Source organism: Pleurodeles waltl, chromosome 8 (assembly GCF_031143425.1).
Source record: "Pleurodeles waltl isolate 20211129_DDA chromosome 8, aPleWal1.hap1.20221129, whole genome shotgun sequence".
Taxonomy (NCBI): Eukaryota; Metazoa; Chordata; class Amphibia; order Caudata; family Salamandridae; genus Pleurodeles; species Pleurodeles waltl.
In genome coordinates, this window is record NC_090447.1 from 663,760,154 (window position 1) to 663,784,177 (window position 24,024).

Sequence of the window (24,024 nt, forward strand, 5' to 3'; positions counted from 1 at the left end):
TGCCCTCTTTATTTACTTTGTCCCCAGGTACGCCAGATTCGAGAGCATTGGCAGGTAAAAAAGTTGGGGGGCTTCTATTAGCCCTGGGGACTGGGGGATCACCATCTCCTTGTGCCCTCACCATGCACTGCTAATTACCCCACATATGTTAACACTCATGACAACTTTGATAACATCATTGATATCAATGTAATATTTGCAGTAAAATCTTTGAAGAGAAAACTGTGCATGGTGAGGGCGCAAGTTATAGTTACAATGGGGCACAAGTTATAGTTACTTGAAATAACCCTAACTATAACTGCTGAATGCCTATGGTTTTGTAGGTTGAAATATTAGCCTAACTATAATGTCCCTGTAACTTGGGTTTTTAAGTGTAATTTGTCAAAGGATTTGTGGGTTCACAGATACGAAGAAAGTTTGCAATTACAAACTGATTTTTAGCAACAACAGAGGTACATTTTTTAAGTAGTCCCAAAGAAGAAAGGTACAATTCTAGCAGTAACAAGAACACCAATTATGATTTGGAAATTGGCATACAAATCAAATAAAATTATCTATTAGAAAATCAAGTTGTAAGTGAAGCATCAATATTCTGGGAGAAGATTGGGAGGAAATTAAAATTACTCAAGTAAATGTCCTGAAGAAATGATGTGCGCTTATTATTTAATGTTAACTCATATTGCCTTATTAGGGTTTTCACTAAATATAACGTCATTGTGTAAACAACAATTTCAGTTGCACCTCAAACCATAAAAAATCTTCAACTAGATTCCTACTAGATTATCGCTAAACATATTTTCTGCTCATTGGTTTTCAGTTCCTCTGATTGCTTACATGCTAACACTAACCCATAATTCATTCTTCATGGCTAAATAATGTGAGAAATATTTTCAGCTCATGTATTGCAGACTTCCAGTATACCATTAGGAGGAAGTAAACGTTCAATGGAGAACCACTATGTTAAACTAAAATCATATAAACGTCTTCACTTTAAAATCCAGAGCATAGGAAAACACTTGTTAATTTCACACGCTTCTTGTTCTCGAAAAGTCTGCAAGAAATTTTAAAATAGCTTGAGAACTCCACTTACAAATGAATTAATACATTAATTTTCTCTCATATTCTTATCATAAAATGTGCAATGTAAGATAAAATAATTATTACACATAGTATAAAATCTTGCATTTTTTAAGATTAAAAGACATTGCTTAAAGGTGACTCAAACATTAATGCGAATTAGGTAGACGTCTAAGGTTTCTTTCTAGGTTGCACACCTAAAGCTCCTTGTCAAAGTTTACAGCGTTTCTATTAAACGCTCTATTACATTTGGGCAATAGCCTAAATCACAACTCATAACTGAGATCCGGAATCTGAATCCAAAGCCTGATCTTCACCATAAGTATAGTGAATCATCGAATATGCGCCACAACAAAGAATCTGCTCTTCAGACTAGCAAATCTGTGGCAGTACAGCACATCAGCATTAATAATGAGATGAGTATCCCTGTTTAGTAGCAGGGACGTAGCTTCAGAGGGTGTTTGGGGTGATACAAACCCCTAATAAATGTATTTTCTAGTAAAATTTTGGGGACAGGTGATTTCAGTTGGATGTTGTGATGTATCTTTCAGATTTCACCAGGAATTTTGACATACATACATACAAAAATGCACATACACCATCCGTCTCTTTGTTTTGAAAGCCTTCAAAAATGTTGGCTAGTTTACAAAACAATGGGTTTTCCCTTACTCAGTGCCCCTACCAATCTGCATTTGTCTCCCTTTCCATTTCCCCTTAAGGCCCTCTCGTGTGCCCTGCTTGACGTGTAAAGTATTTTAACAATACATGCCAACTTGATTGTTGGGAAATTTTATGCCCCCCCATCCTACTAACTGAGCTACACCCCTGTTTAGTAGTTCCTACATTTCATGATGAAACTACTCATGATTCGTATCCTACATTCAATCTATTGGCTAGAAGAGCAAAGCTCAAGGCACTCTGTATTGTCCAAGTTGACTCCCAACGAAAAGGAGAGCTATATCCACAAGTTAAATTCAAGCAATGCAAGCCAAACAGAGTACTGTGCTCCAGGTTTGCACCACTTATTTGTGGTTTGTACCACCTTACAACAAGAAATCTGTAGGAGGCACTGCATTCTCAGTACAAGCTGCCAAGATCTGTAACACACTACCAGCTAGCACTAGAAGCAGTCAGGAGCAAATACACTTCTGAAGACAGTTGAAAAGACGTGGCATTAACCAGATAAGTTCACTATGTCAAAAGAAATAGCTTAAAGGGACCTTCAGAGATGTTCAAAGGTAGAAGCATGCTGAAAACCATAAATTTGTGCCCCTGTCTCCTAGACTTCATTATCCAACACAGTGCTACGGGCTACCTCCCAACCCAATAGCTATAACTCGGTGGGCTACACACATGACATGGAAACGCTTCCCACTTAGGATCAAAACAAAAGCAGCATGCTTCCAACCATACACCCTGCATGGTGTAGCATGATACTCATGTAGGCAAGCGCTTCAGCAACCACATAGGGGTAGTAAGAGCTATGTAAATGCTGCAATACAATACAATTCAATACAGTACAATACTCATTCCCAGACACTTATTTTCTGCACATGCAGGAATGATCTCAACTACTTACCTCTCCTCTCCAAAAATAAAATTCTTCCTCTGACCTGAAGCATTCCTTTCTCCATCCTTTTCTATCTTTTGTCACATGCTGAGCAGTGATTTGCATTTTTGACAGATGTTCAAGCATCATCCCTAATTTTGTACCGCTGCTAAGTTACAGTGTAGTGTATTATCTGTTGTCTAACCCTCTTTCTTTTTTTTAATCTATAGAGCGTTTCACCTGGCAAAGCTGCTGAATAAAAGAATAGGCTAGGTTGCACTTCTTCACACACCCATTGTTTGCCGACTGCCTTGCTCAGGAGGATGCTAGTGGAATTTCTGTAACATTAACATGCTCACAAATTGGTATACTGCATTTCAAACTATATTACTTAAACCTGAAAACTTTTGACCAGATGTTGAGTTCTAGAGTGTGTGTGTTGTATCTTCCTGTTTTGGCTCACATGGTTTATGTACTGAAACACAAACCCCAAAATTCACTTTTTAGTTCAATGAATTCTGATTTTGACCATTTATCAGTATCAGGGAGAAATCACAAGTACTCATGGAATCCCTAGTAAAAATGTGAGATTACCTCACCAGAGACTACATGGTGTGGTATTATAATATCACTTTTAATTCAGATTTGCTTTCCAGTAAAAACATGAACATTCGGCCATTCATGAGGGTTCACACATTTTCATGAACATTACAGCCACCCCCGTAATTGCCTCTTATTCCTATTGAAGAATTCATACATTCATGTGTTGTCATTGATACTTTTGCAAACTTTCACATGTTTGTGATAAGTAGTTAGCTCCCTTTTACATTTTTTAAAATACTTTCTGTTTGGACATTTTATTGTTTACCTCTTAACTACTTTATTTGTCTTTGTTATGTTTTTAATCTGTTCCACCAGTGCCTGTCACACAGTTAAGCTTTGAGATTGGCAAGGTAAGCAAAAGAAAGGCAAGGATTATATGCATTTGGAACACATGTCTAACTTCTCCAGGATCATTGGTATTCAACAGGTTCTCCAGAACATTTGTCGATTTCATGGCGTGCAATGCCAAATTTCCACCAGGTGGAACATTCTGCATTTGTGCCTGCAGTGCAGACGTGTCTTTTCATATAAATCTTCTTTATTCTCTATAGGGAAATATTTATTCCCCTGGAAAAAAACAGTTCTCTGTCACCCCAGCTATATGTGAGGTGTTCCCTCCTCCGCCTACAAACACATGTATTTTTCCTTTTGACAAGCATACATGTTTGCATATTTCTGGATTAATGGAGAATAAAAGAACCATTTGTTAATGCTTACAAATATCATAGTAGGTGGGTTTTCACATAGTTTACAAGATGAGTGTGTTGATTCAGGGTAAGTTGGGAATATTCAGTCTTCAAAATGTTGGTCAAAGTGTCCCAATGTTACATGCATTTCTTAGATGTAGTTAATACTTAGTGGCCTGCCTACTCTTGGTCACTTCCTGCTCCAGGGTGACCATTGGCTCAGACATCCTGGAGCAGGAAATCATGAACAAATTTGAACCCTCCAATAATTTAACTGTAAAAGGTGCAAGGGACAGTGGCATCATGGCCTGGGGGTAGTCCAGGCCAATGAGCGGCATGTGTTGGAAATGGCCCTTTGTGCAGTGTTATTCCCAAACGTTTTCCTTCTGACTACTGTTTTTGATCCATTGCTGAATTACATTTTTGCTGACTTTAGGACCCTGGGCACTTTACCACTACTGACCAGTAAGCACAAGTGCTCTCTGCCTAAATGGTATTGGTGATTGGTTTATCCATGATTGGCATATTCGATTTACCAGTAAGTCTCTAGTAAAGTGCACCAGATGTGCCCAGGGCCTGTATATCAAATGCTACTAGTGGGCCTGCAGCACTGATGGTGCCACCTACATGAGTAGCCCTGCAAACATGTCTCAGGCCTGCCACTGCAGTGCCTGTGTGTGCAGTTTTAAACTGCCATTTTGACCTGGCAAGTGAACCCCCTTGCCAAGCCCAAACCTTCCCTTTTACTCCATGTACGTCACCCCTAATGTAGACAAAGGCAGTCCCATGAGCAGAGAGCAGTGCACTTAAAAGGCATAACCAGTACTGGTGTGCTTTACATGTCCTGATAGTGAAATACTGCTAAATTTGTTTTTTGCTGTTGCAAGGCCTATCTCTTCCATAGGGTAACATGGGGATTACCTTAAAATATCTTTTAAGTGTAATTTCCTATTGGGAGCAGATAGAGTTGTGGAGTTTGGGGTCTCTGAACTCACAATTTAAAAATACATCTGTTAGTAAGTTGTTTTTTAAATTGTAAGTTTGAAAATGCCACTTTTAGAAAGTCTGCATTTTCTTGCTTAAACATTCTGTACCTCTTCCTGTCTGCGGAATACATGTCTGAGTCAGGATGACAATTGAGCTGTTTGTGATTTCACTCTAGACAATCACACAAATAGAGCTGAGGTGTGCCCTGCATATCCTGCTGGGTCTTCCTGAGCTAGAGAGGTGGGAGGAGCTGACAATTGCCCCCAAATAGGGCTGTGCCTTTCATTAGCCAAAGCGGTCTTCGACCCCCTGGAGTGTGTCTGAGGTCAGGGCAGGAAAGGCAGGGTCTTGTGCACTACAAAAACTTTTCTTTGAAGTTTGCCTACTTGGAGTTGGGTATAAGTACTGGACTTCTGACCCACAAAGTTAGAATCCTTTTGAATTGAGGACATTCCGCCAAGGAGAAGCGCTGGATGCTGTAGAAGGGACTGCCACTCTGCTTGTTGTGCTGGTCTGCTGCTTGCTGCTTCTGTCCTGGGAGTGGAAGGATTGGACATGGCTTTCTACATGCTGCTTTCCATGGTTTTCCAAGGGCTTGAACTGATCTCGCCTCTTGTTAAGAAGTCTCAAGGTTATCAAAGACTTCCCCTACCAGCAGCTGGCCTCTCTTGCTGAGAGTCCTGACTTGCCAAGTGGTGCCAAACCCAGTCCCTGGGCTCTTGGAAGTGAGTTCTGGTGCAACCAAGAAGAAACAAAGTGCATTGACTCCAGAGCGACTTTGGAACTGGCATCGCTCTCCTACCCCACGCAGCCACCTGCACTGGAGCCATGGTAACCACTGAGTGCGATGACCATGACCTGACACACACAGAGGCCCGACGTCACCACAGTGCCTCTGAAGTCCTGCCACAGCATGAGTCCTGAGTGCCATGTCCCCAACGTCCATGACACCCGACTCTAACGCGTCACTAGTGGCCCTGTGGTGTGACTGTGACACTGCAAGTTGACGCTTTGCATCTTGACTTGTTGGATTCATTGACCTCGCCTTGCTTTAAGGAACTAACACCACATCACATCACCTGCAACCATAAGAACTAATGCCTCACCTCCCCTGCATGGCAGTAAGGAACTGATGCTTCACCTCCCCGGTAGCAGTAAGGAACCGACAACCCATCGGTTTCAGCAATGCTTTAGTCCCTGACTCTATCCAATGTCTCTGTTTTCTCATCATTTTCCAAGGTACTGTACCTGGGGTCTGTGACTGGCCCGCACTTTCTTGGAAGTGGCGTCAGACTCATGGGAATGACACCGTCAAGACACGGTGATAGCCCCATTTGGAGGTATTGTATTTCAAAGTGTATTTCAAAGTGCTATTCTAAAATGTAAGCTATGAAAATGTGTATCTTTAGTTGTGCATGTTGGATTTTTGTCATAGTGGTCTTGTTTCACTCAGATAAATATTGGCTATTTTTCTAAACTGATGTGGCGTTCTTTTGTGGTGTTTTCACTGTGTTACTATGTGGGTGTGCACAAATACTTTATGCATTGCCTTTGAGATAAGCCTGACTGGTTGAGCCAAGCTACCATGGGGGTGAGCAGGGGTTACCTTAGCTGTGTGACTCCCTTACCCTTACTAGAGTGAGGGTCTCTAATTAGAAATAAAGAGAAGGGATAGGAGGATTTTGTGGTCCAGTGTATATCCTCCAGTCAACCTGATAATATAATATAATACACTGTTCCAAAACTAACGAGAGGAAAAGGAAAGGAAAAGGAGTCCTGATAGTCAGGAGCAAAAGTCCTCACACACCGCATTTGGTGTCATGCTTCATCATCGGACAGCTCCTCGTCAGGCCGACGCTGCAATGCCTGACGGGCACCCCCCGAAGGGGGGCTCTTTGCCGGAGATCTTTTTGTTAACGATGATGCCGCGGAGCCAAGTATGGGTCCAAGAAAGAGGATGGAAAAACAAGAAGAAAAGATAAAATTGGCTCAAGACCCTCACTAAATAATTTATTATTTGCTGTTGGGAAATGGTCAAGATTAAAAAAGTAACAGCGGAGTGACACAAGAGATAATGCTCAGACACTCACACACAAATTAGAAGAGAGGGAGATGGTAATTATCCGAAATCCCTCAATATATGGTTAGTATACGGTCGACATGTTTCGTGTCTCTCTTGGTCCAACAGGATCCCCTGACACTTCTTCAGGACCTACTTAATTATTGGAATTTTCCAAGTGAAAAAAAGGCAAAACAAAATTGCAGCTCCTATAATCTAGCGCTCACAGTCAGAACGTCATCAGTCACTTACTGGAGGTCAACCGGACTGGCTTTCCTTTCCTATCAGTCACCCATCTCCATTAGAAAAGGGGCTTCATGGGATCACGCAGGCCTGTTGCCCGGTTCACAGTGAATTTGCTTAACTGCCGGCGTTTGGAGCAGCACTACCCCTGCGTCTGCGTTCCCGGTCTCTAATTAGACACAGTGCAAACCACTGCCAACTAGAGACTCCAATTCTAACAGCATTGTTAGACACTGCATGGTGTGGGCAGGCAGGACTGTGGGCCAGTATAGGTGGAAGCACCAGTGATCATGACTTGGCCTTACTGCCAGAGCAATCAGGCCATCTGCAACTGCTTGTAGGCCAGTTGAAGAGTGTGATGTAGCGTAGAGGGTATAACCTTTGCCCTGAGCAACTATTCACAACAGAATGAACAGTTTGCCCTTTTGACTCTAACCCTCTTTCTGTTTTTTCATTCTATAGAGCGTTTCACTTTGGAAAGCTGCTGAATAAAAGAATAGGCTAGGTTGCACCAAATCACACACCCATTGTTTGCAGACTACCTTGCTCAGGAGGATCAAGTGGAATTTCTGTATTTGTTAATGCACCTTATGAATTCAAATGACATCAAAACTATTCTGTATTTCAGTGTTGACATTTACATTTGAAAGTGCATTATTGCACACATCTAAAGTGAACATAGGTGTGTTTGGTGGTTTTTGATTTAGCTCAGCCATCATTTAGTTCCAGGTCAGGTGGGGTTGGCTTCGGGGACCTCTGCTCTGCAGGAATCTTTTGGAAACTTATTTTGATTATTGGCATACTCTTGCTGCTACTGTGAACCTCCAAGGACCATTTTCAGCTTCAAGTCAAAGTACTTTGCTTAGGGAAAACTAGATTTCTGCTTGGCAGAATCCTACTTTGCTGATAATCTACCATTCAGTTTGTGGGTATTTGAAACATGATACCTTGCCTCATCTTTTGTAGGTCACATTGGAGCGAAGCTAAGTTAAATATTTGGTTAACTATATTTTTGCACAGTTAAAAAAAACCTTCATAACCAGCCATTAGACATCCCTTTGCACAAGAGACCTTCTCTTTAAATAAGGGGTAACCTATGTGCATTGGACTTGCTATGGTGGCAGTGCAAATCGGCACAAAAACAGGCAGAGGAGTTCAGTAACCACCATCATCATTTCTATAGTTATAAACTGTAACATCCTCAACACCTTTAAAGGAGGTACAACCTCAACACCTGAGTTCAAAATGTTCATTTAGACATAATTAATACCTATTATATGTAATGTTTTTGCAAACAACATTAACAGCGGTTACCTGGTGTGCTTTTCACCTGATTATTTTACCTGGTGTGCTTTTCACCTGATTATAACCTCAGTGGTAGTTAGTGGTAGAAAAAAATAAGAAAATTGACTGTGCACCTACTGTACTTATTTCTTTATCCCCTGCATAGTGTTTTGCCTGTTCAACTATTGCTCATGAACAGCATCAGATGCATGCAATCAGCACTAATCTTTCAACATAAGTATTTAAATTGGTGACACCTTTCCACTCACTGACAGATCTAAAAGATGTATGCAAGACTGGGTTGTCTTTCCATACTATCACCACACATATAAGAAGAAAATATGCTAGCATTACAAAAGACGAATTAAATTACCCACATACTCTCCATTGCAGAAACATTTCCACTCAAATCAGCACAGCAGCGCTGCTTACTTAGTGCAAACTTGCAGCTCCTGAATTCTAGGGTATTTCATACAGAACAAAGACTCTCAGTCGTTGAAGATTTTAAAACAAGTTGAAACACGATGACCTGGAGAACTGATCAGGCTAGACTAACTTGCGTTTTGTTAAGATTCTAGAAGGGCAAGAGAATGGGACCATCAGACAGAGAGGTAGAACCTGAGCTGATCAGCAAGTATGTCTGCCCTGGTATGTTTTCTGGAGATGCGGATCTCACCATTAAGCGGGCACACTGAGTCCCCCCAAGCCAAAATCTAAACTTTCAGCATTCTGGAACTATTTTAGTTAATTTTGGGACTACCAAATAAAACATTGGATATTGTGTAAATTTCTTGCTTGGCCAACTAGTGCCAAACAGGAGAAATCTTTGGTGCAGAAGATACAGGACCCGGTTAGTCTAGGAATGGTCTCAGGGAAAGGTGATGTAGTTCAGGTTTTTCTTATATGAAACTACATATCGAGTGCTCCCAGCTCATGTAGCACAATATCTCAGCTTGTTAAGTACACCTCAGATATTTGCTACACTGGACAATTCTATGTTAGGGGCAGTTTCAGATTCTGAGGTACTGGACGCTCTAACGAAAATGCCAAAAACGAAAGTGTGCGCCATTGCTGGTTTTCCCTCTGAATTTTATTAGGTATTAGCTCAACAACTAGTGGCTTTTCTGGCAGAACATTTAATCATACAAGAGAAGGTGGGGAGCTACCACCTACTTCAAAGAATCCTTGATAGTAAGCTTCATAAAGAAGGCAAAACTCAAGGCTCAATGCGGACTACAAGCTCCTAACCAAAATCTGGACAACACGTGTTTCACCAATTGGACAAGTACTGATTCATCAGGATCAGACTGGCTTTGTTACTAATCAATTGATGACCTCTAATACCAATTTTTGATCCACACCATTGACTTTTTTCGTGCAACCAAACACGGGCAGTGGCAATCATGGTTGACACTGATAAGGCATTGAACATGGTTAATTGGGATGTGCTATTTTCCTCCCTATTGTGATTTGGTTTGCCGCCACAATTGGTTGTCTTGCTTAAACAATTGTATTTAGAGGCAAAGGTTGTAGTGAACCCTAGTAGGGTAGGGGAGATCTCTGTCAACAGAGTTACCCACCAGGGGTGTCCTCTATCGCCCCTACTATTTGTCTTTTCCATTGAGCTGCCTGAAATGAAATTGTGCAATACACACTTGCTGATTGCACCATTGGAAGGGATGCCCAACCTGAAATTATGCACCAATGACATGGTGTTATATCTCAAACCTGATACAGTCAATGGACAGGTGGCATTTGTGTTACTGGAAGAATACACAGATATTGCTGGTTATAAAGTGAACTCTAGTAAGACGGAGGTATCATTGTTTAATGTCCCCGTTGAAAATTTTCAGTTTTTTCTGCATCAACTGGCGACGGCACAAGGTCCAGTCATTTATCGGATGGGGGGCATTGGTTAAGATGTCGATTTTGCCACTGCTGTTGTTTTTGCTCTTGAATGTTCCCATCAAGTTTAATACTAGATATTTTCAGGAACTATTTTGAGGAGTCTTATATGGCATAATATGGCCCCCAGAGTCAAGCTTCCTATGTTGCAGTTAGCAAAGGACCAGGGCGGATTAGCTCTTCCACATCTCTGTACATACTATCCTGCAGCTATTTTAGATCTAGCAGCTAGATTTCTGGCGGGTTGGGGGTCCTGGAGGGTTATTTTATTAAGTAAATGATACAAGAATCCGCAATCAATATTGCTGCTTTTATCAAAGATGCAAAACTACAGAAATAAACAGGTCCAAGACATTACAGGAACGGTGCAGCAGGTTTTCGGCCATATATTACGTACCTGGTGTTGGCCGGTTTTTATTTTCTGCAGGTTTCAGAAAAAAACATTGACAGTGGCTAATTTTAATAGGATGATGTGGTGGATGGGTTATTACACTCTGAATGTCCCGCATTGGATGTACCCTGAGGTACACGATCACTGCCATCAAATTGAAAATGGAAAATGGCTGCATCTATTCTTTACATGCCCAAGCCTGAGGTGGTCATGCTGACTTTGGTGGTCTTTTACACAGACCACCAAAGCCGCGGGTGCCAGAAGAACAGCAGTGCTGGCAGTCTTCCGACCGCCATATTACGTGTACTGAAGGATTTCCACCACAATTTGTGCCTGTTCCCTGGCAGATGACCTCCTCGTTGGACAAGGTAAGTCGATCGTCCGAAGGGGAGGGGGATGTTGTTTATGTGTGTGTGAATGTAAGTGTGTATGCATGTGTGATTGTTGAAGTGAGAGCATGTTGATATGTTTGTGTGAATGCATGTCTGTTGGTGCAAGTGAATTTGTGTATGTATGCAAGTTGGTGAATGCGTGTATGTATGCGTGTTGGTGAATGCGTGTATGCATGCAAGTTGGTGAATGTGTGTATGCGGCGTGCGTGTGTGTGTGTATTTGTGGAGGGTGGGGATGGGGTTCTCTCTTGGAAGGGGGTGAGGGTGCTGTCTTGGAAGTGTGGGGTGGGGGAGGGGGGTGGTGTCTTGGAAGGTGGGTAGGGGGAGTCATCTGCCGGTGACAGGAAAGGAAGTTCCTGTCACCGGCAGCCTTTCTGGCAGGGTCTTCGTGGAGGTGCTACCGCCACGGACACCCTGGCGGACAGGCGACTCCTAATATCGCCGGCGGTCTGCAGTGGACAGCCAGCCCGGAGCTGTTGTCCTCTGGCCCGGCTGTCCTACCGCCCTGACGGTACCAACTTTGATGTGGCAGTTTGGCAGAGGCCAAACCGCCACACTCATAATGTGGCGGTCTTCACCGCTGACCCGTTGGCGGTGAGTCCGCCACCGCAGCCATAGCCGTCTTTGGACTGCCGGGGTCGAAATGACCTTCTGAGTCACTTTTGGGAAATATTTTTTCATTTGTAAGTAAGGGAGTGCGGGCCACAATTACCCCTTAGACGGATTAGTGCTGTATGGAGCATGTAAGGAAAGACGAAAAATAAGCAAGGTGGGACAATGTTATGTTATAATCGCACTAGCAGTGGTCAGATCTCTAATCCTGCAAAACTGGAGGACTAGTTGGGTCCCCACGTTGCAGGGATGGGGTTAGAAAATGTCAAGGATATGTAATTTTGAGGACCCCTACACTAAACAAGTGAGGAGTGTAAAAAGATTCATTGCTATTCGGTCTTACCATTTACCCCCGGATTGCAATTAGGGGGGTGCTGTAATATATCTAAGGGGGCCCGCCTGTGTTTGGGATTAGGCCATTGTAATAATTTGCACTAGGGATATTGCATCCTCCATTCTGTATCCTCTCATGTGAATTTTTGCTGTTTTTATATATTTGGTATACTTATCAATTTTATTTAAATGAAATGCTATATGATATATTATATTGTACCTACTAGTGGATATAACATACTGGAATTTTGTACCATGTATTTTGTATGAGCTCCAATAAAAGAAAGAAAATGTCCTACAAGTGGTACAAAGCCCACATGGTCAGGGAGCTAATTAGCGTATTTTTTAGGCTAGATCCTTTCCAGGTTTTGGTACCACTAAAGCGTCCATACGCTCAGAATGAAAATTCTCACTAATAAATACAGTTTAATTGTTTTTATCTGTCATTTTCAAGCTGTCTTGCACACCATGTGTCACTTTGACGCTTATTAAGATTAATGTTTTGTTCCAAGTTTTGTGTAATGTTTACTATCGAAAAAGGGCAGTGATTGCTGTAAGACATCATTGTTCTTTGTGCATGATTCTCAGTGCTGAATTTTAGATTACGGCTCCATAATCACCAGGACCACCCTCATTCCACATCAGTATCACCATCGTTGTAAATGAACTATAACACATCTTGTTCTTTGACATTCTGCGGTGGTGATAGCAGATGGATATTTGAATGTCTTATAATACAAAATCTACTAACCCCACCCCAGCTCTTTACGGTCTTGCTATAAACTTTTTTCAACGTCTATAAATTGGTTTATATGCACATCACTCAACTTGACTACTCCGATCACGTGTCTAATGTTACTGCTTCAGTTAACACAGTTACCTCCAGACCATACTTATCCTCCTTACCGTATTGACTTTCTTGATACTGTTGACCACTCTGTTCTTTTCCATGACTGTACTTCGCTTGGCATCACTAGCACTTCCCTTAGATGATTCACCCCCTCTTTGATTGTGCTCCTTCTGTTGACTGTTGCTCAGTTCTTTCATCCTTCAGCTTTTGTCCATGTGAACCTTCCTCTCTGCTCCATCTTAGGTCCATTACTAGTTAAAAATGGGCACCTCCCGCACTGACATTATAACTTCTTTATTTTCTATTAAATTATCTACTTTTTACCTATCACTTGGCAATAGGCCACTCTCCTGTTTATGTCACGCACACACCCTGGTTAATTGTGATATGCGCTATTTTTTTTATATGAAGCATTTCTGTTTAAAATGGTCAGCCACCTGTCAAAGTACATGCACATGCTGTACGTAACTAAGAAAAATAATAATAGATAAGGGTCTTCAAAATTCTCTTCAAACAAAAATGCAGATCAACTTAAGTTCATTCTCTGAAACTTTGCATATGAACGACAGCCACAACATCTGTCGTTCACGCATGTTTACATTCCTGTAAGATACTGAAATAGCAAGGTGTTCTCTAAAATTCAGTTCATGCATCTCTTGAGCTCTGAAATATCAGGGAAGCCATTGCATATTAGTTGAAGAGGATATATAATTAATCAACATGCAGACAAATGTAATGCAGACCAAATACTCACTCACGGATTGAAAATCCAAAATAAAACAATGAATTCAGAAAACCCAGAATAAAATGCTTTTGATCCTGTCTCATAGTTCAGACTTCACCACTAAGCAAACTAAAAAGGAAACCAACAAGCCTTCCTCTATTCAATCAAAGTACGGCCCAATACCAGATCTCTGAAATCCAAGGATCCTGATTTTCAGCTAACTCGCGCCAGTGAAATAATTTTCCTACTGCAAATGAATTCTGATGCAAGTTTGTGCATGTAAATGAAACATGAAGTACTTGTTTCTGTGGGGAGACTACCCTCTTTCGCTTATTGCAATTTAATTCAATGTAATACAGTATTATAAAAGAAATATAAACCTTCTTGTGCAACGTCTAGTCTGGGAAGTGAAAAAATATTTAGTGCTATTACATTCCAACCGAGAGTAGAGTGATAGGACCTCCCTTCTATTAGGTGCTTAATAGGATTAGCCTATGCAGGAATTACAAAAATGTGGTATTAGAATAAGAAATCAAAACTATACTTCAATTCTTCAAGCTAAACTAAAATAACATATCATAGCTTTCTGTGATATGATTTGCTCTTGTACTTAATGGCGCGTTTATTATCCCTTTAACACACATTAAAGTAGTGCATTAGTGCGTGTACAGACACAATGAAGAAACACATTTGAGAGGTTGGTATAGTACCTATCGCTCACTAAACCATCTGTTTCATTGTTTAGCGTCTTTGGTGACACTGCTTTATGATTGTAGCTACCGAAGAAGAAGCTGTACTGAACTCGGCAACTCTTTTAACTATTATTATTTGTATTTAAAATATGTCAAAGACTGCAAGCTTTACTCAGAGGATTGCAACAACAATATCGAGTCCACAGGAACTTATTGAACAATATTATTAACTCATATTATACCCTTATACAAATTCTGAAATGCCTAGCACAGCAGGAAATAAAGTGAGAAATAAACAGGCTTAAAATTATATGTCCTTAGCACCTCTCGAAAGCTAAAGCAGATAGAGCCAGGACAATTATGAACAGGAAGTTTTTTCCAAGCCCTCGTTGCTTGACAGCTTTAATAGAGATATATTGAGGGAGAATTCTCGAAATCTTCAATTTCCATACAATCTGGCTGCAAGTAGTTCTTTAACCGCAACCTATAACATGTCAGCACAAAACCAATGCATAACTTGAGCCGGTGGTTTCTGGTGCGAGCAACCAGCACTTATTCATGAGGGCCTGCAATCAGGGGCAGATTTAAGAGCCCTTACCGCCTCCTTGCCCCACATTAGCATAATTTTTTTTTTTTAACCCTACTGTGGCCCAACGAGGCGAAAATCACAGTGCCAAATATACAAAGTGGCGCAAAGCATGCATTATGCCACTTTGTAGCCCTTTGCACTACATTATACCTGCGCCAGGCACGATCTGTGCAAAGGGGGTGTTCCTCCGTTACTGGGGCTGAAAAAAGGGTGCAAAGAAATCTTAGAGATTTCTTTCCATCATTTTATTTTGGCACTTTTAACGCTTGCTCAGAGCAGGCATTAAAAGGAGCCTCCCATTGATTTCAGTGTGCCTCTGGGTGCTTTGCAGGATTAGCATCAGAATTTTTTATGCTAATCCTACAAAGCGCCTAACTAGTGTCAAAGATTCTGATGCTAGTTCCCTAACTACCGCCACAGTGCACCATATATTAAACATGGTGCACACATGGTGGCGTTAGGGGGGTGCTAAGGGGTGCAAGAGAACTGGCACTGCACTAGAAGCAGCACCACTTTTCATAAATCTGCCCTTTTCTTTTCTGCATCAGACAATCACAGTGAGCAAAATACACATGTGAGAAAACAGAGCTGATTGCACAGGCCCCCTAACTTTTTGCCCCCATTTTCCACTTTTATGCTGGTGTTTTCCTGACTCTGATGGTGCCCTGGGTACTGCTAACCAGTCCCAGGGCCTGTGCTCTGTATAAAATCAAAATGTAAATTAGGCTAATTATAATTGGCTTAGTTAACCTACCTATAAGTCCCTAGTATATGGTAGGGCATGTAGGTTTAGGGACCACAGCATAGGTAGTGCACCCATAGGTGCACTGCTGAGGTGCCCGGTGTCATTTTAAAGGCAGGCCTGCCTTGCTGGCTGCTTTTAAATAAAGTTATGTGCAAATTTGACTTTGGAATTAAAAGTAGTTCCAAAGTCTTAAACTACCTTATTTTTACATATAAGTCACCCCTAAGGTGTGCCCTATGTGCCCCTAGGGATGGGTGTCATGTAACTATAAGCAGGGACCTTCTAAAAGTAGTTTTATAAGCCCTGGTGAGGTAAAAACAGCCAAATTCATTTTTCCCTCATTGTAGTGAATGGCCTTCATAGGCTAGAATGGGGAGACTTTAGTTTAATTTTTAAAGTCCCCTTAAGTAATGGATACCAAGAGTTTGGTATCAAATTAATTGTTATAATAAATCCCACAACTTCCAGTTGTTGGATTTAATATAACTTGTTCAGGTAAAGAGTTTTAAACTTTACCTGAAAAGTTGCCAATTTCAGCCCTGCATTGTTTTTGCTGCTGTGCCCTGATTGGCCAGCCTCTGGCAGCCTGGCCAGGCTGCCTTGATGAGGTGTGAAGAGGCCTGGCTTCACACAAAGAGATGTGCCTGTGGGAGGGAATTTCCCATCAGCAGATGGTGAGACAGGAAGGGGGAGGGATTCCAAACTGGTCTTTAAAGGCAGAGAAGGACATTTGGAGCACCCCACCAACACCCCCACATCCTGCAACCCCAGACAACTAGGTGCCCCCTTGATTAGATTAGGAGAGGGCAGGAGAGGGGTGTGTTTATGATTTTTAGCCGCACCAGTGGGTAGGCTCAGCCAGATGTAACCTCCAAAAATCAGATTCAGCCATGATGGATTTTTGAAGAATGTTGCCTCCTGGGATTGATTTTTGCCACAATTCCCAGGAAGCGTTCAACACAGGGGGAAGGACCCTGCATCTGCTTGGAGAACCAGGACCCCCCTGCTTTTTACCCAGGAGCAAGGATAAAACTGGCAGACCTGCACCCACACCTCAGTTCCCTACCAGATCCCCATCAGATTCCAACAAGGAAGAACCAAAGGAGAAGAAGGACTGCCCTGCTGGACTCCTGGCCTGCACCTGGAAACTGCACTCAGAAGGACTGTACTAGCTGCACACTTGGGCTTCACCACAAGAAGGACTTTGCCTGGCTTCAACTGGTTCAAGGAGGGACTCCCTGTTTGCTACAGGTGAAAAATTGCTAACCAGAGTCCCCTGCACCAACTCCTGAAGAAAGCAACCAGCTGACTACTGCCCAGTGGCCAAAAATAAGTTTTTGCCACGTGCATTCTGGGAGTTGTAGTCCGCACCCCCAAGGATCATCTCAGAGCTTCTGGACCCTTGGGGTGAGCTGTGGACCCCAAAAAAACCTTGAAAGAACATCTGGGAGAAGCCGCAGAAGTTTGGAGAAGTTTGAAGAACTTTTGAAAAAAAGCTCCATAGAGGGACTGACCCGCCGCAGCAACTCTAGCCGGTTTGCCTCAACCGTGACCCGGCCTGATTTGCAGGTTTGTCCCGGTAAAGAAAATCTCCAAAAAAGAGACTAAGTCCGATTGTAAAAAGTTGACCGAGACCTCCCAGCCAGCGCATCCGAGGAGGGCTCCAAGATGTCGGATCAAGATCCAGGTTTACCCCGGTCGAAGGACTTTCACCTCGAAAAAACAACTAAGTCCGAAGGTAAAAAATCTCCACTGAGGATTCCCGCGATGCGTATCCGGAGAAGAGTTCCAGGAGGTCGGATTGGACTGGCAGGTTCGTCCCGCTGAAGAAAATCTTCAGAAAAGAGACTAAGGCCCTCATTCCTACCTTGGCGGGTGGCGGTCGCCGCCCGCCAAGCGGGAACCGCCACTTGGCCGCTCCGCGGTCAAAAGACCGCGGCGGCCGTTCTGGCTTTCCCGCTGGGCTGGCGGGCGCCCGCCAAGGGAACGCCCGCCGGCCCAGCGGGAAAGGCCCTGCAACCCAGAAGCCGGCTCCGAATGGAGCCGGCGGGGTTGCAGGGGTGCGACGGGTGCAGTTGCACCCGTCGCGATTTTCACTGTCTGCTAAGCAGACAGTGAAAATCTTGCTGGGGCCCTGTTAGGGGGCCTCACGACACTCGTTCCCGCCATCCTGTTCCTGACGGTAAAAACCGCCAGGAACAGGATGGCGGGAAGGGGGTCGGAATCTCCATATGGAGATTCAGCCCAGCAAGGGGAAAACCGGCAGGAAACCGCCGGATCCCCTTTTCTGACCGCGGCTTTACCGCCACGGTCAGAATGGGCTGGGAAGCACCGCCAGCCTGTTGGCGGTGCTTCCGGTTAGAATGACCCCCTAAGTCCAAAGGTAAACTTTTGACGAGGCCTCCCGCGAGCTGTAGCCGAGCAGGGCTCCATCGCAGTCGGCCTTAAACTTTGACTTTGCCCCGGTCGAGGTACAACCAGATGACCCGATTGGCGCTTTATGTTTCTAGGCGCTAAAAAAACAATTCTATTTTTATAAATTGGTTTTGGATTTTTAAACTGTTTCCTGTGTTTTATTTAAATACTGTTTTGTGATATTTGAATGCTTTACACTCTGTCTCCTAAGTTAAGCCTTGTCGCTCGTTGCCAAGCTACCAAGGGTTGAGCTGGGTTTAATTTACTGAGACCTAAGTGGAGGTTAGTGGCCTATTGCTAGGTGTAGGTACATACCTGCCCTGACCAATAACCCATTTTCCAACAACTCATAAGGGAAAGGTTGAGGAAGAGAAAAAGGGAAAAGCATCACATAGTGAAAAAGCAGATTGCTGCAAGAGTGAGCTGAAGGGGCAGGAGTAGTTCTAAATGGATTGAAGAGGGTCGAAATGGGTTTAGGAATGCGCTGCCTAAGTATATTGTGCATGCACATTTAAATGCATGTTTCAAAGTAGAGTTTTGGGCATTGACACCTTTTTATTTAGAAATTATGCACTTCTCAAAACCAGAAAATTAAGCTGCTGCCAGGGAAGTGTGCTGGTGTAGATGCAGCAAACCTTAAACACAATATGGTAGTGTCCCTGCAACAATTTCTAGTGAAAATGTACAAGTGTAATGCCATCAAATGTTAATAGGCCATAGATAAACTGTGACACAAAACGAAGAATGTACACAAGAAGAAAACCACCCAAAGGGCAGTGGTGCCATACAGTTGGGGGAAGACTGAAGCTTTGATACACCAATGGACACCAGAATGTGAGAGAAATTGTTTACTTTTTCAGCAATAATTTCAAGTTGAACTTTCAAGTACGTCCTAAAGAATTAAGAACAGATAGTAGAAATAAAAAGCAATATAGAACCACAGTTGAGGAGAACGTGGAAAGGTAAAGGAACTATTCAGTTGTAGTGCAAAAGGGCTTAGGAAGTCAATAGGCATTCAATTTTTGATGGCACCCCAGAAGTCCTATAGTGGATGAACATCCCTTAAATACTATGGCCCTCATCATGACCATGGCGGATGGTGGTATTTTGGAGAAAAGTACTGCCAACACGCTGGCAGTACTCTTCCCCAAAATATGAAATTGGCGGTTTGGCTCAAGCCAAACTGCCAATGTACCACTCTGTCTGCCACGGTGGTAACAGCCGCCGGGCTGGAGACTTCAGTCTCCAGCCAGGCGGCCGTCACTGTCCCACCTGCAGGATTATAACCCTGCCTACTGCCATGGTTTTTGGGGCTTCCCTACCGCCACGAAAACCATGGTGATAGGCACTATCAGTGACAGGGAATCCCTTCCCTGTAACTGATAAGGGTCATCCCTGCCCCTTCCCCTCCCCTGGCTTGCCCCCACCACCTCCCACTCCAGACCCCCTGACATAAACGCACATTCACGCAACATCGAACACACACATTCACACACATACCCACATTCACCCACGCATGCATTCATCCATTCACAGACACATCCACACACACTGACATACATATAGGCGCACACGCATTCACACAACATACATGCACACTCACAACCACACATGCACACATGCATTCCATACACCACACAAACATACACACACACACACACACACACACACACACACAACACTGACAGCCCCCACCCCTGTTGGAGCACCCAACGTACCTGATTTCAGGGGGTCCTCCGGCAGGCGACGGGACGGGGTACTGCTGCCAGCAGCAGCGTCCACCAGCAGAACACCGCCAGGCCATATCATGGGTCATGATACGGTCTGCGGCGGTCTACTAATGTGACGCTGCTTACCACCATCCGCTGCCATGGCCGCAGCCGGAATTCCATCTTCCTTCTCGTGTAATTCCAGCTATGGTCATATTATGGCAGATGGCTGGTAGCCACGGCGATGGTATTTTGGTGGTCATCGCCGTGGCAGGAGGCGGTCTATGCCGCCATTGTTATAATGAGGACATATGTCTAATTGTTTGTTATTATTAACATTCTGTTACAATGAAATGCCCGCCCTGGCTACCTGAGCACTTAGCGACCTCCAGAGATTATTTTTCATAAGATAAGAATAGCTGCTCCTGTTATCTGTAAATTGCTCAAATGTCCACTTGGATTGTGTTGTACAATACTAAAAATAAGTAAAAGAAATAATGCTGGAGAAAGGTTAGCTCCCCAGAGCACTATGCATGCTTTGAAAAGAGATTTAGACATGAAGGACTCCTTTTGAATTAAACGAAATGGTTCTCTCAGAAAAGAACAGCATTAATCTAGGATTTGGCTACTCAAACTCATGCAAGCAGAATGCTGTTAGTCAATGCTCAAGTTGTCAGATGACACAAGATAATACCAATAACCTAGAAAACGATTCTACCCATCTTGTATTCTACAGGCATCATCCACCACCTGAAGGTTGGCTGTTTCATGCTGTGTTGAGGACAATAACCAAATCAATAGACATATAGAAAAAGAGTTATAGAGGAGATGACATTCATTGGATGGCTACCTCTTCAGAAGCTTGTAGTGGACATAGGTGTATTGAAACAAAATAAAAGATCAATGTTTTGCATACAACAATAACACAAGTCATCCCAAAGTTTTATGTGGACACTCTCTGGTTAACATAGAGCTGTTCTGTGGAACAAACACATCAGGCAGACGAGTAGAGTAGACATGCATACAAATAAAAAAATCCAAAGGCCAAGCCTTCTTCTCTGTTGCTCCTAAAGCATTGAATGACCTCCTGCCACACATCAAAGCTCCTCTTCTCTTCTCTTCTTAAAGAAGCTGAAGCCCTTTCTCCTGAAATATCACTACCTTCTTACACTCCCACTGGCTGAGTGCCAGAATATCCTCCCAGGTGATACTGCACTCTAAAAATCAACATAACAGCATTATACACTTCAGCTACAATTGAAAAGGGAAGTACTAAAACTATGCTCATCTCAGACCTCAGACATGATAAAATGGGCACTATTCCATTCCAAGATTGTAAACATTAGAATTGAAATACAACACATTTATTATACGGAATAACTGTAAAGTTGATTGGTCTATTTGGCCAAAACTAAACATAACATTAAACTTGCAAAAAGTACAAAATTAAGGGATAGTGATAACATTCTCATTTGTGAGTCAAAACTCATGTAATTGGTGCATTGGTTGCACAATGCTTCATAGGAGCATGCCACAGTCCCTAGTATCACCAATTTTAATAAAGTTTACAAACACACTAAAGAGGACCTGTTGGTCCTTCAAAACTTTCAGCAGCATTAGTTCCAAAATTAACAGACCACCCTTCTTTCACCTGCGGTAATTTGTTTTTAAAAAAGGTAGTAATGTCAGTTACATTAACTTGTAGCAGGTTCTCCATCTTTGATCTTGGTTTAAATGACCTGTTCAACTTTGCTTAAATAAATATAAACTATTTTTTACCCTGTTAGATCTTCTCCTTTCTGGAGCACCGCAGTGAAGCCTGATGTCCAAACTTTCATGTTTTATTATTCGTGTGTCTTCCTCCTCTATTATGCGGTTCCTACGTTAGTAATAGGACTGAGGTGGTAATTTTGACTTTGGCAGTCTTTACCAAAGACCTCCGTGTAAGCGGGTGCCAAAAGACCACCAGTGATGGAGGTCTGAAGACTACTGTATTACAAGTCACCCACACAACACCGCCCAAAAAATACCAAAAAAACAACATAATGGCCTGAACGGCAGCATGAAAGAGGCGCATACATCACCAGCACTGCCACCCCAACAACATCCTGCCCTCCAAATCACAAATCAGCACCGCGGTCTTAGCACAACGGCAATCCATTGGCGGTCTGAACCGTTGCGGAAAAAAAAGCACCTCCACCAGAACACTGCTCCGCATTGGACAATACCAATACCCTAAACCTGATACACATACACACACCACACACACCTGACCACAGCACTACAAAACACACCCCCACACATACCCAGAGTCCTTTGCACCCAGAAAGACTGACATAGCGAGGCAGGAGCACACTGTCAGAAGGCAGTGCACCTAGATATCACAGGCACCATCATACTGAACACGCATTACACAACACACAAAATCAAGAGCAACAGAACATGCACATCACCACTGCACACAAACACCATAAATTACACGCACATCCTATCACTAAAACTCACACCAACAAACAGCACACCCAGCATCCCTGTACATCACACACCCCACCACCCACAACACAACCACCATGGCACCACAAAAAAGCCCACGATTCACAGACGAGGAGCATGGTCGACAAAATCTTTAGAGTGGAGCCACAACTGTTCGGAGCACAGGTCAGGCAGACATACATAGTCCGGAAAACAGACTTATGGCAAAGATTCGTCGTCAGGGTGAACGCACTGGGAAACCATCCATGGACAAGGGACTACATTAGGAAGAGGTGGAATGACTATGAGGGAAGGTACAGGCCATGGCATCACGACACCAAATCACCGTCATAAAGACTGGTGGTGGGCCCCCAGAATTATCATCGTAGGAGGAGAAGGTCTTAGCCATCCTACAACTGGAGGAGCTGATGGGTTTACCTAGTGGACTGGACACTGGCAAGTCAACTACACTTCCCGGCCAACATGTACTCCTGCCCAGCACGTACCCTACCACCCTCTCACCCCCTCACACCACCCTAATGTGCACAAACTCATCATTGACCCAATACACACCCTTGCATGCCACAGCTCCCTACTAATACCATTCCCTCACAGGCCCACCTACTGCATGGATTCCCCACACTGCAGCAAGTACTACAACTACCACAATGCAACACTCCCTACCCTTGCATGACTGCTAAAACCACTTCACATCTGTGCACCTGCATGTAAAACCATGTGATCCCCCTTCACCAACAAGAAATTGAAGTGCACATCAGTAGATGGCAATGTCAGTAGCAACACAAAAAACAACTATTGATCAAAATAGGACCACTGCAACATTCTACTGATACAAACACAAGCAGTAGTCTAGTAACTGTTAATGCCATAACTGCTCTGCAAATCCAAACAATGATGGCATACATCCATGTGTACCACTTGCACAATACCATCATGTAGCACAATACCTCTCATTTCACAGGTCTCCCAAGTACTGCCACACAGCAGAGGGTGCCAGTGACAGAAAGCCCAGCCCTGAAAGCAAGTCCAATAGAGGAGGAATCCCCTGGATGTCTGGATAGGGATGATGTACCTGGCCCATCAGGGGGGAGTGGCCAGACCACCACCACCAGCCTCACCCTGCCCACAACTAAATCCACCTCTCCTGTGGCATCCATTGCGCAGCAAAGCCCACCTTCCCAAACCTGTGTCCCAAGGTCACATAAAACATCAGTGTGGCCCACATTACAGGGGCATGAGTCAACATTGCAAACCCAAGACAATCACGGTCCTGGTGTCAGTGGGCACACTGCACCAGGGGCACAGGCACAGGGGGCAAGGGCCATTGGGATGGCAATTGTGGGTTAAAGGACGAGGCAGCAACAGGACACGACTGGTCAAGAGGCTGTCTCCAGAGTCCTGGGAGCCTACCAGCAATCCCAGGTCAAGACGGGCCAGATACTCACCTCCTTGCTGGAGACCCAAAGGCTGCAGGGGGAATACCACCAGGAGGCCATGCTGCAGTGGCAGATACTCTATGCCACCATGGTCTCCATGTTAGGGGAGTTCAAAGAACTCAACACCATCCTGCGTATGTCCTCCACACAACAGCAGGCCCCATCCAGTGGTCACACAACACCATTGCCCTCTACATCAGCACCTGCTACTGGAATGGAGGCCCAGCAGGAGGACCCACAGGTCACCAGC